We start from the raw sequence: 18,496 nt of genomic DNA, 5'->3' as shown, positions 1-18,496 counted from the left end.
GCATTAGAGAGAGAGATGGATCCATAGTATATGACGAAAAGGGTCTTCAGAAGGTGAGGGTGAAGTATTTTGAAAAACTTTATAATGAATATGACTGCTCACAGGAAGAAGGAGATAAGAAAATGGAAATAATAGATGGAGAAAAAGAAGAGAACCCGATAACATGGTTGGAACTTGAAAGAGCAGTGAAAGCAATCATCAAAGGTAAAGCAAGTGAAAAAGACGAATTCAATGCTGATATGATTAAGGCAGCAGGAAGCATTGGACTACAGTGGCTATACAGAGCCGTCAAAGCCATAAGGAAGGATGAAAGGATACCTGAATATTGGCAGCAAGGAAGCATTGTACCATTGTTCAAAAAAGGAAATAAGAAGGAATGTGAAAATTATCACATGGGTTAAAAATAATGGAGAAAGTCATAGACAAAAGACTTTTTTTTTTTGCTAGAGGCTTTACGTCGCACCGACACAGATAGGTCTTATGGCGACGATGGGATAGGAAAAAGCTAGGTGTTGGAAGGAGGCAGCCGTGGCCTTAATTAAGGTACAGCCACAGCATTTGCCTGGTGTGAAAATGGGAAACCACGGAAAACCATCTTCAGGGCTGCCGACAGTGCGATTCGAACCCACTATCTCCCGGATGCAAGCTCACAGCTGCGTGCTCCTAACCGCACGGCCAACTCACCGGGTAGACAAAAGAGTGAGGGATATAATAGAAACATAGAGGAAGAACAATATGGCGTTAGACCGAATAGATCAACAATAGACTTGATATTTACAGTGTGAACGATAATGGAAAAACATCTAGAAAGGAACAAGGAAATCATATTCGTATTTTTGGATTTGGAAAAAGCTTATGATACAGTTAAGAGAAAACATGCATGGGAATGCCTACTGAAAAGGAATATACCAAAATCATTAACAAGATAAAAATGTTGTATTATGATATTAGAAGCAGTGTACTAGTGGGGAGTGGTGACTCTGAAACACTGTATACAAAAAAAGGTCTTAAGTAAGGAAGTGCACCGTCGCCATTATTGCTTATTATATTGATGGATGAAATCATAAAAAGCGTAAAACAGAGTATCAGTAGTGAAGAAGTGAATGTTTTGGTATTGCAGATGATGTTGTGATTTGGGGAAAGGGAGAAAAGGAAGTACAAAGGAGACTGGACATTTGGAATGAAAATCTGAAGGAGTTTGGAATGGTAATTAGTAAAAAGAAAACTGTAGTCATGAACTGTGGAAAAGAGAAAAAGAGAAGCCAAGTGAACATAGATGGAGAACAGTTAGTGAATGTAGAACAGTTTACATATTTGGGTAGCATTATTAATGGAAGTACACAAGAACCTCATTTATCTGGCCCTCATTAATCCGGATCTCCGGTTTATCCGGATCGGGAATAATAAAAATTTATTTTTACTTATACAGTATTTCTGTTATGGGGTCGATTCTTCTTGAATGTCTTTTCCGCCAAGGATAGTTAAGACAGGAATTGGAAGTAAGTTGGCCGCGACCTATCAAAGGTACCATCATTTGCTTGGAACTGAAAATGGGGAAACCGCGGACTCTTCTGAGTTCCTCGACACATTTGCACACATTCCCAGATGCTCAGACGTAGATGTGAACAACGTAAATGACTGGTTGAAAAATGACTGGAATTCATGCTGCAGCATGATGATAGATGAATAAATTATTGCCTCTTATTCCTCGGCAGGTAGTGACGAGAGTGATGGTGAATCCGAAAATGAAACCGATGCTCCATCAAAAGGAACAATGACTTGTGAAGAAGCAACAATGCAGCTGGACAAACTGATGGTCTATTTAGAATCCCAGACTGAAACCATACCGGCAGAACTGATGTTGGTAAAACGTCTTCGTGATCATGCTGCGTGCAAATGCTATACAAATGTAAAACAGAAAGAGTTTACACATTATTTTAGCGCATAAAACAGAGTCGTAAATGTAAGAAAAGTGTTCTTATATTTTTTTCAGTTACTATACAACTTATGTTAATATATTATACAACATGTACTGCATTTGTTTTTTTAGTTTTCTGGTTTATCCGGACTTTCGATAATCCGGATCAGTTCTGGTCCCACTTAATCTGGATAAACAAAGTTCTTGTATAATGAAATCAACCCTGAAATTAATAACAGCCTAAGTAAAGATGTAACATTTGTCGACCGAATATAAAAACCGGGCTAAGTGCCAAAATGTAAGTTCTGAGATAAACAGAAAAAACATTGTCATTTTCACAGTTTTTTATTTTTTCTTCCTAAAAGGCATAAAAAAGTCAGAAGCACTTACATTATAAACACTCATGAAAACTTAATGTTACCTAAGGAAATTTATTCTTATAATTACCTCTTTTGTCTGAACATTTTATGAAATGTGGTATGTGCCAACCCCTGTTCCTTTAAAACCGGGCTAAGTGCCGTTAAAGTATCACAATAATGAAAGGCAAAATTTACAAGAGCAGAGTTGGCAAACAACAGGTATGGATAACATTTCGATAAAGAAAGGAGAAATTTTTTAAAGTGAATTTTATTTATAAAACAAAAAAATGTACTCAAGTCATAATAATAGTAGGCCCTAAGTAAAAAGTAGTGTTCTTGAAAACTTTGTTGTTGAAACAATTAATTTGAAAACAATGTAGTGTACAGTATCTTACTTTTCTTTAGGCTATAATAATTGTTATACAAATATTAAACGATTTAATATGTAAACAGTGTTCTTGAAACCATGACTACTGTGTTAGTTCAGTGTAAAAAGGTTTGTTTTCTTCCTTTAGGTATGGAATCATCTTACTCAGATCTTCTTTCTTTTCAGGCTTCAATCTTGATGCTATTCCCAACCATGGCAGTTCAAAGTTTTTTATAGTTTCATTCGTTACCCCTTTTTTAAACACGTTTGTTTTTGCCCAAAGTTCAAAATCACTGAAAGTTTTTTTTTGTGTATACAATTCCTGGATTTTTCTTGGAAACTTTGACCCAAACAACCTTAGAAATTTCTAAAGTTGTCATATTAAAGCAACTTTTAGCTGCTGCGCTGAAGTCATAAAAATCTTCTTCATCCATCAAAGTTGTTATAAATGGTTTTTTTGTGCAAGCTGTACAGAGAAGTCTGACAACATCCAAGAGAACCTCACATTTCTCAACTCTTTTTCTTTTTTCTACGAGACCAAAGTCGCGGTCGCAGCTTAAATAAGAGTGGCCTGGGACAACATACTTATGTTGAACCTCATCAGCATAGTTGTTAGAAACCAAATATATCCAAAGAACAGTAGCATCTTATTCTTATTTTAGCCCACAGTTGTCACTCCATACAATTAGTTTTTTCTTGTTTGTTATGTTACTTTTAATGCCTCTGAATATGCAACTGGCGATTTCATTGCCTCCCTGGCAACTCAAATCCACATGCCAAACAAACATAAATCCCTGATTGTTGTCAGCCATGTGCAAACCCAGATTAAAACAAGACAATTGTCGTAAGTCATATATTTGGCAGTGGGTTAGTGTTGGTAAAGAAAACACTTGCTGCAAGTCGACTGAAATTGTACAGGTATCACTTATGGGAGCAGCTGATTCCTTGTAATCTAATTTCATCATTTCTCTGGCTCATTCTGCTTTCCTGTGGTGAATTTCCAGTGAGGTTCAGTGTAGTTCGTTGTTCCTCTGGTCATTTTGTATTTTGTTGTGCAACAAATCGCAAGTATTACACGTGTCTGTTTTCAGTTTCCAAAATCTTAGGTTTGGAAAGTATTTTCTCACCATTTCTAAGTAAAACTGGTACTGAACTGTAGTATCATGATGAAGTTCTCTAAAAGCTGTATGCAACTTATTATAGTTCAAATCTTCACTTAAAAACGAATTTGAACTCCTGGCCCTAGTATAGTGTCTTTCCTCCTTTGGTCAACTTTCAATATGATCAATTATTAGCTTCACATCTTGAGCAGTGTATTTCCTTTCTTTAGTTTTGTTACCCCTATGTTCAATATAGGTAACATCACCCCGCTTTTTTGCTGCAATTAGGGTTTCGACTCTTCGCTTTGTGATACCGTGAACTTCAAGGAATGTTCTTTTACAGACCTGTGCATGTTTCCCTTTGCCATCAGGAAGTGAAAAGTAAACACTTGCCTGCCGACGACTTTCTTCTGGAGCTGTGAACGAACCATGCTGCCTACGTTTAACATCACTAACACCTAAGAGTCCCATTAAACATGAATTTTGCTTCACGTGGTCTGCCGGGCTGTAAAACTGGTTAAATATATTGATCTTTTGTTCATAACCAATGGTCTTACATTCATAACGGCACTGGCATACAACCTAAAAGTAAAAGTAAACCAACAAGGCATTAGAGGCATTACTATTATTGCCAAAAATAATCTGTTTGCTAAGTTACTCTGCATTGTATAACTAAAAAACTAAAGCCTTAAAACAATCTTGGGCCTACTCACAAATTCTTGGAATAAAGATAGTCTATAAGGTTAACATTAGCTTTCTAGGCCTTTTGCAGGAACTTTGTTTGTTATTTCCCTCATAACTTTTCCTCTCTGACCACCGCTTCTTCTTAAATTGGGAAGGACTTCCTTCTCCACTTTTATGGCATTTTTTAGGTGCACCCATTATTAAAACACCACAACACACTTAAAACACTGAAATCACGCCGAAAAGCAGCACACAATAACCTGCAAGATGTCCCTACAAAACCAGTCACATGGCGCTTGGCACATAGCCCGGATTTTGATACAGGGTAGGTGGCACTTAGACCCAGGCGAATTCTTGTGGCTATAGTTTGAACTACTTGCAGACTGAATATCACATAGCCCAGTTCTTACTGCACAGGCATAGGCACATAGCCCACGTTTTAGCAATAAAATGGAATTTGATTGTTTTGGCACTTAGCACGGTTTTTATATTCGGTCGACATTTTATTATCAAGTCAGAGAGCTTTTATGGGATGACAAAGTACCCAAGAGAACGAAATTAATATTATATAAACAGTATTTCATACCAATTGTAACATACGGACTAGAAATGTTGATAACTAATAAGAGACAAGATTGTAAGACCCAAGCAGTAGAAATGAAATTTTTAAGAATATTGGTTAAAAAGACAAGAGGAGATAGAATTCAAAATATTGAAATCAGAGAAGAGCTGAATATAGAACCGTTAGTATGGAAGATACAGAAAGCAAGACTGAGATGGTTCGGACATGTAAAAAGAATGGGAAAGGAATGGGTAGCAAGAAGGGAATTGGAAAGAGAAGTTAAGGGAAAGAGACCAGTTGGAAGACCGAGAAGAAGGTAGATGGATCAGATCTGGAAAGACATTAGAGAAGCTGGATTAGATGTGGCGGAAGTAATGGAGCAGGAAAAGTGGAAGGACAGAAAGGAGTGGACGAGGCTTGTAAACCACACCCGGGCGACTGGAGTGGGACATTGATGATGATGATGATGATGATGATGAATAAAACAACTGTAACTCCATTGAGTTCAGAAGACAGTAGTATAATATTCACAAGGAAAATTCTCAAATTGGAGCATCCTTTTCAAACTAATTACAAAGTTAGTTCTTTGAACATACTCTTCAACATACAGATAATTTTCTGTTCAACGTTTTTCCTGTTTTCCTGCATAAATCCATACTGGCAATTAATGGAGCAGAAAGGGCATACTTGGCCCAACCGAAAATATAGCTAAAATAATAAAGTCATACTGGCAATCAGAGCAAAAGAGCATACTGTGCTATGAGCCTGACATACTCAGCACGTACAGAAATCACAAGCATTTACCATATTCATATGCCCAATCACTGCCATAAGCACCAAGTTTTCATTCTACATACACCCAAAACTTACATTCTGATGCTTGTAGCTCAGCAGCCTTGGGTTCGAAAGGAACCCCTAATGAGACAAGTGAATTGTCTGGCAAATAATCTGAAAATGAGGCAGCCAGCCACTACATTTGAGAAGGGAAGGAACAGAAGGGGAAACAAAAAACAAGGAAACAGAACCAATAATAACGCAGAATATATTCTCAAATGATCATGTAGGCACACTTCCAAGTGTCTTTTAAGCATCTTTGGGTTACAGATAATATTTTGATAATATTTGCTATGCGATGTTTTGAGATTACTTATAACAGTCATGGAAAATACATCTGTGACAATGTTAAGTGTGTAAGATGAAGTAGATAGTCAGTAAATCTTAGAATTAATTGCTACCAGTTGTTGGTGCATATTTATCTACCTTGTCAACACATACAATATTTACCAGATATTTTAAAAGGAGTTGAATCATGGCTAAGAAGTGACAGTGTGGCTGAGAAAATGTTTTCCTGGTACTAGAGTGTTCATCACAAAGACAGGATAGATTTCATAAGAGGGAGACTGTTGGTGATTTTTAAGCTATGAAAAAGGTGTAAGGCTCATCTTCAAAGATAACAGGCAACTTGATATTTTTGGACTAGTCAATAGTGTTGGCTACTGAGTGTATGATTTGAGGCAGTGCATCGATTCATTCAAGTGTCTGAGTGAATCGATTCACAGGAACGGCGAGCTCACGGCACATGATTCAGTTGACTCGCAGCAGACAGTGCAGAGTGGCTCACTCACTGGTCAGTGAGACACAACACACACACAGTTCATTACCGGCACAGTGGACATTAAACGTGATAAAATTCATTTTTGGGTCTGTATTGAAAGTATTTGTATCAAATAACACTTGTATGTTTTATTATTCATTCACCTATTCAATACAATACAATATTAAAAATTAGGACATTGTCCTTATAAAAATTGTTGACATGAAATTAAAATATTAGATGGTACATGTTTCGCCTATCAATAAGAGGCTTCATCAGCCATATTTTTCATCTTAAGAATAGATCAGGTACCTGATTGGAAATAACTTATGAATGCTGTTAAAAACTATTTCGTGTAAAATGTATTAGAGAACGTACCTCAATTAAGGCCGCGGCCACTTCCTTTCCACTCCAAGCCCATCATCGCCATAAGGGCTGTTGGTGTCAGTATGAGGTAAAGCAACTTATTTTATTTATATTCAATATGTAGGCTTCTTATTGCAAACACAGGTATTTTTACATCTAATTCTGTATATATAATAAAGTTGTGTCTTTCAGAGAACAGGGAAAACCATAAGTTAGTGTATAAAATTTGAGTTATGTCAGTTCTTCTTCTTCTTCTTCTTCTTCTTCTTATTATTATTATTATTATTATTATTATTATTATTATTATTATTATTATTATTATTATTATTATTAACTCTGTGAGTTTTGTACTGTAATATAACAAGCATGTATAGTACTGCACAAGTGCCTACTTTTTTCCTGCATTTCATTTTTAACTTATTGTTTTGTGTTGTGTACTTACCATGAATACAATGAAATTTCCATGTTCTGTGAAATCATTTAAGAAAAGACTAGACAAACAATTGATAGGGAATCTCCCACCTGGGCGACAGCTCTAAATGCAGATCACTATTGATTGTGCATACAGATATTTTTCCATCTGATTCTATATACTAATTTAATGGAGTTGTCACTGTAGGGAAAAGGCTTTGTAACATCAAAATTTGATGCGAAGAGGTGACTGCCAAGAGAAATCTGAATCTAAAAGCTGGATGCCACGTAGGAAAGCAGTTCATAGAATGAAGACCAGATGGCAGCAACAAGCTTTGAATATTGTTGCTGCTGTCTTATCAGTAAACACTACACAGATTTAATAGGAACGGCGACACTAATGTGCCATGAATTGGATCACTGTATCGAATCAGTAACATGAACGGAATCAAATGAATTGATTCAGTAAAATGAATCAAATATCCCATCACTATTAGTCATAAGAGTGGCTGAATGGGGGTTAAATTTCTAGAAAGTAGAACTCAGATAATTAGAGTAGGTGAAGCATTATCTGATTCTGTAATGATACAGACAGGGGTTTCACAAGGCAGCATTATTGGACCTTTATGTTATACCTATAAAAGTGATATGAGTAAAGAACTAAAATCACAGATAAAGTATTTGCAAATGATAGTATGATGTATAGAGTAACAAATAAATTACAGGTTTGTGAGCAACTGAAAAAAACCTGAACAATGTTGTGGACTGGGAAGACGTGGGAGTAAGAAGACGAACTGCTTGACTAAGCAGTGTGTTACATATTACAAATCTCATGTTATGGTTCGTATTGAAATGTACTTATGGTCAAATAATAATATTAGATTATAAATTCCATCTAATATTATTATTTGATATTAAATTATAAATTCCATCTAATATTATTATTTGACTATAAGCGGTGTGTTCCAAGCTGTCAGCATTTGGACAACAAGAAATGACATCAGTTGACAAATAAGCCTAAATGGAGTTTTTAAAAGTAGGAAAGGTCATGATATGAAGATAAAGCTGGAATTCAAGAGGATAAATTAGGGTACATATTTGTTCACAGGAAGAGAAATTAGGGGTTTGGAATAATTTTTCAAGGGAGATGTTTAATAAATTTCTGACTTCGTTGAAATAATTTAGAATAGACAAAAGAATCTGCCACTTGGGTGACAGCCCCAAATGCAAATCAGTGGTGATTGATTGATTGATTGATTGATTGATTGATTGATTGATTGATTGATTGATTGATTGATTGATTGATTGATTGATTGATTGATTGATTGATTGATTGATTGATTGATTGATTGATTGATTGATTGATTGATTGATTGATTGATTGATTGATTGATTGATTGATTGATTGATTGATTGATTGATTGATTGATTGATTGAAAAAATGATCAGTTATAATCTAATATAGTTGTATTATATCAGGCTGGCTTTGTCATTTTGGAAAATGTGACAGAAATAGGCTGATATCCTGTGTTTTAAGAGGATTAAGACTTTATGTAATTTTCTGATTCAACAGAGTACCTCTCATTTGGGACATTGTCAACCTTTGGGATCTTGAACTTTCTCCGATACATTCACATTTCAAAGAGCTGCAGTGAGTTCATTGACATAGCCTTTAGTATACATCCTTCATCGCTAGTAACACAGAACACTTGATGACAGTTTCAAACTGGAGGCCAGGGTTGCACACAAAATATTTTAATTACAGAAACACAAGCCCTCCTGGTGGCCCTGATCATTAAGGTCTCAAAGTCTATATGGTCTGACCAGCATGGTTAGCCGTTGGTCGAAAAAGATTTCACCATCAGAATTGTGAATAGTAGGGTTGGAGTGGTAGTGGCGTACAATTTTTAAATTACTATATTGTGTTCATATGGAGCGAGAGTGTATGACACTGTTGATGGTAATTAATTTATTGGATGGGGTTGTTAATCCTAGAGCAGACCTCTTGGTGCTGTTTGACAGTAGTAGGCTATGTACCAGTGCAGTGTTTTACCCTCTTCCTTCCTACTATCATATATATCTCATTAATCATTCATTTTATCTCATTAACTCATCTGATGAGATTGATGTCAGGAAGGGCATCCGGTCATAAATTCTTGGTACAAAGATTCATCTCAGTTCATATTGGACCCTGTAGAAAAAATAAACAAAGGTTGGACGTACATACATTCCTGGCAAAGCCGATTTTGGTTTTGATTCTAGATCTAAATTCCATTCCTAGCAAGGCAGTATTTTTGACACCATTTGCAAATTCCCTCACACAAGAACTACTCCTCAGCTTCCTTATTTGTCAGAAGTAAACTTGTCTTCCATTCTACATTTCATGAGTATTATTATTCTGTGTTTGTAATTCAAGAAAATATTGATATAAGTTTGGCTCCTTGGATGAATGGTAATTGTAGTGGCTTTTGGTTTACAGGTCCTCAAGATAGATTGCTGGCTTGCTTGGAGCCATTTCTGGTTAATTTCTCTGACTTGGGGACTGTGTGTTTTTATTTGTCTCAATATATATCTCTTCATACACTCACAGCAGCATTCTGCACTACCAACCACCACAGAAACGCTCTATAGTGAATATACCCCGGTGACAGGAAAGGCATCCAGCCATTAAAACAAAGGCCAAATCAACATGTGAGAGACATTTTGCACCTGCGATCCCATCAGGCTGTGAGAAAGTGACAGAAGGAGATTCTTTCCATCACTAAAATGTATAAATGTAAATATTAAGAAACAAAATGACATTTAAACGTTTTTCTTTTATTAATCTAGGATAGGAGCAGGAAAAGTAAAATTATTCTGTTTTTCAGTATATTGCAGTTTATATAAAATTTAGTTTAGGTGACAGTTGCTAAATGATTTCATACTAGTTCTGTTTCAGATTTCTAGAATGGTCACTTGATGAAGAAACTGGAATAAGGCGACAAGACAGCTTTTCTGTGTTTGGAGCCGTTGTTCGCAATGAAGTGGGTTATACTGTGGCCAAGGATTTCCTCTATAAACACATAAGTGATGTATTTAATTTGTAAGTACATACTAGAATATTCATTTTAGTCTGCTATACATTTTATCGTCTTGTGCAAGCCTTTCTGTATGAACTACCTCCTTAATACTCCATTCTTATAAATCTGTAATTTTTCTGCCTGTCCTGGCTTTTCTCTAGCCAGTGCAAGTTCTTCTAATCAGATTTCTTCACCACTCTTCCAATAATATGAATAATGGTGGATTTGACCTTCGGAGAGGCCTGTTGCAGGTATTTCGAGTTGACACCCATGAGCGACCTGCATGTCTGTCCTCTTCTATGATTAGTGTCATGACATGCTAAGAATTGTCCCTTTAAAACAATAACAATGCTACCATATCTACACTATTGAAACCATTATATTTTTAAACCAACTATTGTAACCTATGCCCTTCACCCTTTAAAGTCAATTCTATTAGTCTCATAGGTAAATTATATTCCTCCAATTTTCTCAAATCACTCGGGCAGTTGAGTTGTACACCTTCAGTGCTACCATATCTACACTATTGAAACCTTTACATTTTGAAACCAACTATCATAACCTACCGGTATATCCTTTACCCTTCAAAGTCAAAGTCTCAGAGGTAAATTATATACCTCCAATTTTCTCAGATTACTCGGGCACTTGAGTTGTACACCTTCAGTGTGCTCATGCCCAACTTTGGCCTTATCTGCATATAAGAGATTTCCCCATATATTTTATGCTATATGTTTGTAGCAGTAAATATCCTCTGAGCTTTCATTGGCTTATACATTCCTAGGTTGTATATAAAGTCTTTGTATTTATTTATCTTTTAAGTTGCTAGGCAAATATTAATAATTTGTTAGTGGTATTATTTTGAAGAATGCTTCAATACCATCGCTTATTGTTTCAAGGGACAAACTAATGAGATACCTTAATTGAAGACAACTACCTTATATAACTAGACATTGTTTGCATCATCCATGGGTTATGTTTGAAGGACAAGGATTTATTTTGTCAATATACCACTTCAGCTGGAAACAATCACAGATACATTTACTTGAGTATTCAAATTCAATTATTCTCTGAGTAAAAAATGTCTGTCCATGTTGCAGTAAATAATAGAGCTAATTATTTAACCTCATTCAATAATCTAATATTCTACAATATTCTTGATCATTGGAATAATAACCCATCAAGTAAATCTGAAATTGTGACTCCTCAATTGCAGCACGTTCTTGACGTTTTCCAGCCTACTCACTGAATTGCAAGTACCATCTCTAGAACACAGATGGCAGCAGATTTTTTTAATGTAGGGTCTTTCATGCTAATAAAATTTTTAGGCAATTCCACAACGTTCCACTTACCAATATCTCATCACTTTCAAGGGTACAAAAATGCCCAAGAGCTACATGGCCAGTTGGGATTGACATTGGTAGCTTGTGTCATAAGTTGAATGTGGCAATAGGTGGTTGTCCCATCCAGACCCCTGGATGAGGCTCCTCCACAGCTCATGGCAAAATATACAGTTATAGGGGGGAATCTTGTATCAATGGGCACTACATTTTTCAATTTATATGGATCAGTTTTTGTACCAAAGAAATTAACAAAACTTTTATTAGGGCACCTTAGAGAACATAGATAAATATAAAAGAAACAAAAAATCTAGATCTTGATTCCCATAGGGAACCAGAAATATCTGTGCTAAAAGACTGAATGCATAATAATTCCCATATAAATTAAATTAAAAATTTTCCAGCTCACTCGTTCTTGGTTGTCAACGTTTTGCCCCAGTGAGTCAATTTGCACTAGCCTCACGTCTCAGTAGGTGTGCTAGTTACCAACTGACAACTGGACAGTCACACCAAGTTCATCTTTAATGTATCATTGGATGTTTCTTTTGAGAATGTCTTTTCCTTATACAGTACTTGAATACACTTATCACATTCATAATACAAGGTTGTAGTTTAGAAATTAGTACATAATTTACAAGTGCCAAGTCATTTAGAGCACGTTTTATATTGTCTTCTGACCACTAGCCCCTTCTGATCCCGTGTTCTCTCCGTGGCAAAACCTGTAACAACAGGAACTGAATTATTCCTGTGTCCATTGCTACCCAACATAGCAATGTCTGGTCTTACCCAATATGCACACTGATTGAATATATTTCACCCTATATACAGTTACTTCAGTTTTCAATTAAAAGTCTGCAATTGCCTTCATTGCACAACTGTACATATAACTGCAAAGCATTGAAGTAAATAATTCACCCGACTCTTAGCAGTGATGTCGTAAATAATGAAGTGGACATGAGTCACACAAAGAAAATAACAAACAGCGACGTACCCTCTAACCTTGAAGAGATACACATTCACACTGCTGGTTATTTAATCGACAAAAGGGGGCTTCAAGATACACACAAAGAAGTGCTCCCATCTTGTGGAATTTTCCAGAGAATTAGTAAGTCTGGACATAACCACCACCTGATTCTACACTACTCTCTCCTATCTAAACTATGGATCAAAAGTAAGAATGGGCTCCTTCATAATTTGCAGAGCCCCATTCATCAATATCAAGGTAGTGACTGGTATTCACACACAACTCTAGAGAGAATTTTGAATGCTTGGTTAGTTTATGACATTGTCACCACCAAGATTTTGCTAACTAAGGTGTGTAGCACATACAGGGTGTATTCCTATTACGTACTTTGAGGGCTTACTGAGGGGACAGAGCATATAACGTTTGGAATAAGAACCCATGTCCAGAAAAGTACCATTTCCCCGCTACAAGCAAAACACCACCACCAGAACAGATTACGCACATTGTTATTGCAGTACTTCTGTATCCATTTACAAGAAAGGCTCAACATGACAAACACCCACTTCGATACAAACATTGTATCTGCATATCATGTTCTGGTACCACTCACTTGCAAACACCTGGTAATCAAACATCCACCACTGCAATAACCCACACAAGCAAGACTCCACCAGGGTTTTGTAAATCTGACTCTCCTTGTAAATTCTTGTAAGTGGATGCAGAAGCTCTGCAACAACATCATCCTTTGTACTCTGCTCTGCTCATTGATACAGCAGAAATGGGACATTCAGAAACTTTGCATAGAACTATTTTCATGTTTTTTACTCATATTGAACTTAATACTAATTGTTACAATTCTTGTTTTATTTTCCACCTAATTCAATACATAAAAATGTTTATTGTCTATAGAAGGACACATTATTACAATACAACACTAACAGGGACATGTTTCACTCGTTATATCGAGCATCTACAGCCTCATTTGAAGAAATATCTCAAGGTTAAGTCTTTACATTGAACCTTCATATAAATAATTTGTTTGTTAAAATTATTTTATACCAATAAAATGTTACCACTGTCTAGTTAACACATAATTAAGAAGAATTAACAAATTAAAATATGTAGCTGTGATGGACTAGACATTGATCACAATTTGCTGATGTCCAATTCATAGTAATGTTCTAAATATCTGTAAGATTTGGCTAAAAATCTTGTTAGTTCCCAGATTTTACTGACACTATTTAGTGCTAAGTAACTTTTCTAAATTTAAATGTCCTATTTGAAATTAATGGTATTAGAGGTTTAAATTTGCGATGTTTTTCTTCTTCGTTATACTTTCAGTTTAGTTGAGAAACCACTACTTTATTAAAGATTGTGTTTTGAATGTTTGTGATGTACTGGAATCATCACACTAGTAGTCTTCACCAATCTTCACTATGGTTTCAGTCAACCTATTTTTACACTGATCTGTTTGTTATTGAAGCGTGGTTAAAATGGACACCAATAGATGGTACTTAGTTGCTAGTGTGTTGTTTTACTGCAACATTTGTGGATGAATGTGTCTGTAACAAAAGAATATTATGAGTGTATTGTTTGTAGTTGTTACGAGAAATTCTTGTGGTTGGAATTTCACTTACCCCTTTATTCACACTTTAGTGCCTAGCTGTGCTTTTTGGAGTACTGAGACTATTTGTTATCGTGTCTCTGCTTCTTGTGTTATATGCATGGGCCGGGTGTGGTGGAGGGCGAGTAGGAAGCATAGGGGAAAGAACTGTGGGTGGAGCAATAAGCACTGGTGTAACGTGTGGAGAGCGAGTAGGGGGCGTATGGGAAGGAACTGCGGGTAGGATGTTGGATACTGACCTAGCTTGTGGTGGAGGTCTCTATGTGTTTTTGAGGTGGGATTTGTATTTGTTAATGTGTTGGAAGGTTTATAATTGAATACTTTGAAGATTTTACTATTTTCTGATTTGAGAACTTGTAGCAATTTTGGCAATTGCTCTATTAACGGGCTTTTTATTTCAATTGTATCACTTAGGTTTCTTCTTTATTGAAATACTGATCCAAATGTAGCTATGTTCTCATACTCGGTCATTCACTTCCCTTTCTCGATCCTTTTTATTATTTTGAGATCCCTGTCTATTGTATTAAATTGGTGGCCGGTCTCTTTCATGTGATTGCCCATTGCGGAATATTTATTATGTTTTAATGCGTTATAGTGTTCCATGTATCTTGTAATAAAGCTGTGCCGAGTTTGGCCAACATATAAGAAATTCCAGATCCCTGATTTTCATCGTTTTTTTGAATTAACTGTATTATGGTTGAATAAAATGTTTTTATTAGTGTTATGTGCAAATCTTGTTTATTCAAGGAATTTGTAATTTGGTGAATCACAGGATTGATTGATTGATTGATTGATTGATTGATTGATTGATTGATTGATTGATTGATTGATTGATTGATTGATTGATTGATTGATTGATTGAAAGTTTCACCATCAATGCTGCTGGAGCGCTGGCCTCCTAGTCACTGACAGGAAGCTGTATACCGCAAATTGCCGCATTTCCAGTTTTATTTATATGGTTTTGCTGTCGTAAATGTTGGCAATGTGTTCGCAATGAGGTGCTTGTTGGCTTGATAATTTGAGCTGATAGTTATGCGCTAGTGAGTTTAATTTTTTATTGTGTAGTGTGGTGATTATATTTTTTTAATTGTGTTTACAACTCTTGGAATTTGTGACATTATTGTGTGCCTTTTTGTCTTTCGAGCAGAAATTTTCTGCAAACAAGAACAAATTTAATGAGTGGCTCAAAGTGTTTTCTCGCTGTAACTTTGTCCTAAACAAGAATTATAATTTATGCGCTAATTCATTTTTTTAATGTTGTAGTGATATGCTTTTTTTAACTGTGTTTGGAAATATTCGAATATGTATTGCTGTGTGCCTTTTTTGTAATTTGAAAAGAAAAAAAAAAAGAGCAAAGGGACACTTCATTTCATGAATTCTCTGTAGACCAGGACAAAACTACGGAGTGGCTCAAAGCAGTTAGCACTTTCATCTTAGTTTTCCATTTCTATTTCGGGTATTTATCTTTTCTTTCTTAATATGTTTACCCCTCCAGGGTTGGCTTTCCCCTCGGACTCAGCAAGAGATCCCACCTCTACCACCTTCAGGGTAGTGTCCTTGAGCGTGAGACTTCAAGTTGGAAATATATTTAAGAAAAGGCTAGGAAAAAGACCACCTGGACGACTGCCCTAAATGCAGATCAGCAGTTATTGATTGTGATTGATTGATTCCAGCCAGTAGATCACAAACATTCAATACACAATCTTTAATAAAGTAGTGGTTTCTCAACTAAACTGAAAGTACAACGAAGAAGAAAAACATTGCAAATTTAAACCTCTGACATCATTAATTTCAAATAGGACATTTAAATTTAGAAAAATAGCACTAAATAGTGTTAGTATAATCTGGGAACTAACGAGACTTTTAGCCAAATCTTACAGATGTTTAGAACATTACTATGAACTGGACATCAGCAAATTGTAATCAATGTCTAGTCCATCACAGCTACATATTTTAATTTATTAATTCTTTTTAATTATGTGTTAACTAATTGTAACATTTTATCGGTGATGATGGCGCTAAAGGAACGCTGAAACTAGTACTGCTAAATATAGTCAATATGTTGTAATACATTCAGGCAACGTTGTTTTGTATTGTATAAGTGGAACCTCCAAATACTTTATAAGTATTTGTGATCTAGGTTCATTACGGATAAAATAAAAGATGAAATTTCTTATACCCAGCCTTGACATTGGAATAACTACGTCCGGGCCATTCTGGATTGAGTGGGGATGGGACCGGGATCAGGAATGCGCCTTAAGACCTGACAGATGAGCAACCCTGGTCAAGTAGGAGAGGGATTGGTCAGATTGTGAGTAGAACAGGCCAACCCAGCCCAGCTATTGTCTTATGGATTGGCAACAAGAATTTTTCAGCCATACTCGACTGCCAAGCAAGCCATTCATTTGTCAACGGCACTGTCGCCAGATTACAACCACCTATGAAGTCTCACCATCTCGGAAGGGTAGTGGGAGCAACGGACGGGGTAACCTATTTCATCGAAAGACAGACTAACCTAACCGCTAAATGTATGAGAATGCCTATTGTAATTCACGTTGCAGTGATTCAGAACCTGACACCTGACATCATATTAAGTTATGACTTTCTGGTGGAATACAAGGTGATCCTAGACTGTGCAGCTCATGAGGTCTTTTTGGGAAAAAACAGACATCTGAGGGTCACCTGGCACAATGGAAATCTCCGGAGTCGCAAGGATACGGAAGTCGTTGTAGACCTGGGAGATATCCAGTTAACGCATCTTCGACTGAGTGAAGAAGAGGAGCTGAGACACACCGTGAAGAACTTTCCGGAAGTCATCACCAATAAAATAGGATGGACTACCATGGTAACACATACCATTGAATGCAGTGCTTTCTCACCCATCAAGCAACGTCCATATTCATTCAACCCAGATAAGCGCAACTTCGTCATCCAGAAGATTCAAGAGATGTTTCACCTGTCGTCCTACCAAAGCAGAAGAATAATGGGGAGTATCGACTGTGTGTGGACTTCCGCAGGTTGAACGAGAAGACCGTTAGTAATGCCTACCCCATGCCTGACCTAAAAAACTCTCTGAAACAAGTGGGTCTAGGATTTTCAGCATGCTGGATCTCAACTCCGGATATTGGCACGTGAAGGTCGAGGAAAGTTCTAGACCACTGTCCACTTTCATGAAACCAAGAGGATTGTACCAGTTTGCAGTAATGCCTTTTGGATTGAAGAATGCTCCTGCCACTTTCATGTGATTGATGGATAAGGTATTATATGTTGGGAACTTTTGCCAAGTGTATCTCGATGACATTTTAATTCACAGCAAGAATTTTCAAGAACACCTTGTGCATCTGAGGAAAGTGCTGAAACGACTGAAGATTCATGGACTGACTTGCCAACTGGAGTAGTGCCACTTTGCTCAGTCCCGCGTAGAATATCTTGGCCATGTCCTAATATCTGAACGCTTAGAAAGGCAATCGGAGAAGAATTGAGCTATCGAAGAAGCTGAACGCCCGCGGACCAAACGTCAGGTACGTCAGTTCCTTGGCTTGCGTGGACAGTATAGCAGCTTCATACCACACTTTGAAGAGAAGGCAATACCACTCACCGATCTACTCCATAACAACCGCCCGTTCCGATGGACCAGCAAGGAAGAGCATTCCAAGGCATTAAGGCTGCGATATGCAATGCTCTCAGTCTAGCCCATCCTGATCCTCAATGGAAGATGTGCTTGCAGACAGATGCCAGTCACTCCGGCTTAGGAGCAGTGTTATTCCAGGAGAGGAGTGACGGCGGAAGGGACATCATCAAGTATGCCAGCAGGAAACTATCTCCCATCGAACAATGCTGCTGCACTGCTGAGAAGGAAGCCTTAGCTGGGTGTGGGCCATGGGCAAATTATGAGGCTACTTGGAGGGAAGGAAGTCCAGCTCTATACTGATAACGCTGCTCTCAAATGGTTGAACTCAATCTCTGGCTCAAAATCTAAACTGATGCAATGGGCTCTGTTAATCACAGAATTTGATTTCGATATGTGTGAAGTCGCAGGATTGATGAACATAGGAGCAGACAGCTCATCTAGGCACCCGGTGAGGGAACTTGAAGCTAGGAGCACCATTGTCGAGAGATAGTTCCCACAAAAACTCCAGAGTGAGTCTAAG

The 18,496-nt window shown here is 36.9% G+C and overlaps 1 long non-coding RNA gene across 2 annotated transcripts in view; it reads left to right on the top strand.

Moving 5' to 3' along the window:
- Positions 1-18,496, top strand: part of LOC136862066 (uncharacterized) — an 82,631-nt gene that overhangs the window by 24,231 nt on the left and 39,904 nt on the right. For both annotated transcript variants that reach the window (XR_010859053.1, XR_010859054.2), the window contains exon 2: positions 10,300-10,443. This is a non-coding gene — a long non-coding RNA (uncharacterized lncRNA). The remainder of the gene's footprint in view (positions 1-10,299; positions 10,444-18,496) is intronic.

Source organism: Anabrus simplex, chromosome 1, assembly GCF_040414725.1.
Source record: "Anabrus simplex isolate iqAnaSimp1 chromosome 1, ASM4041472v1, whole genome shotgun sequence".
NCBI classification, from domain to species: domain Eukaryota; kingdom Metazoa; phylum Arthropoda; class Insecta; order Orthoptera; family Tettigoniidae; genus Anabrus; species Anabrus simplex.
Note: the sequence above shows the minus strand (reverse complement) of the source record. Positions and strands in the feature narration are given on the sequence as shown.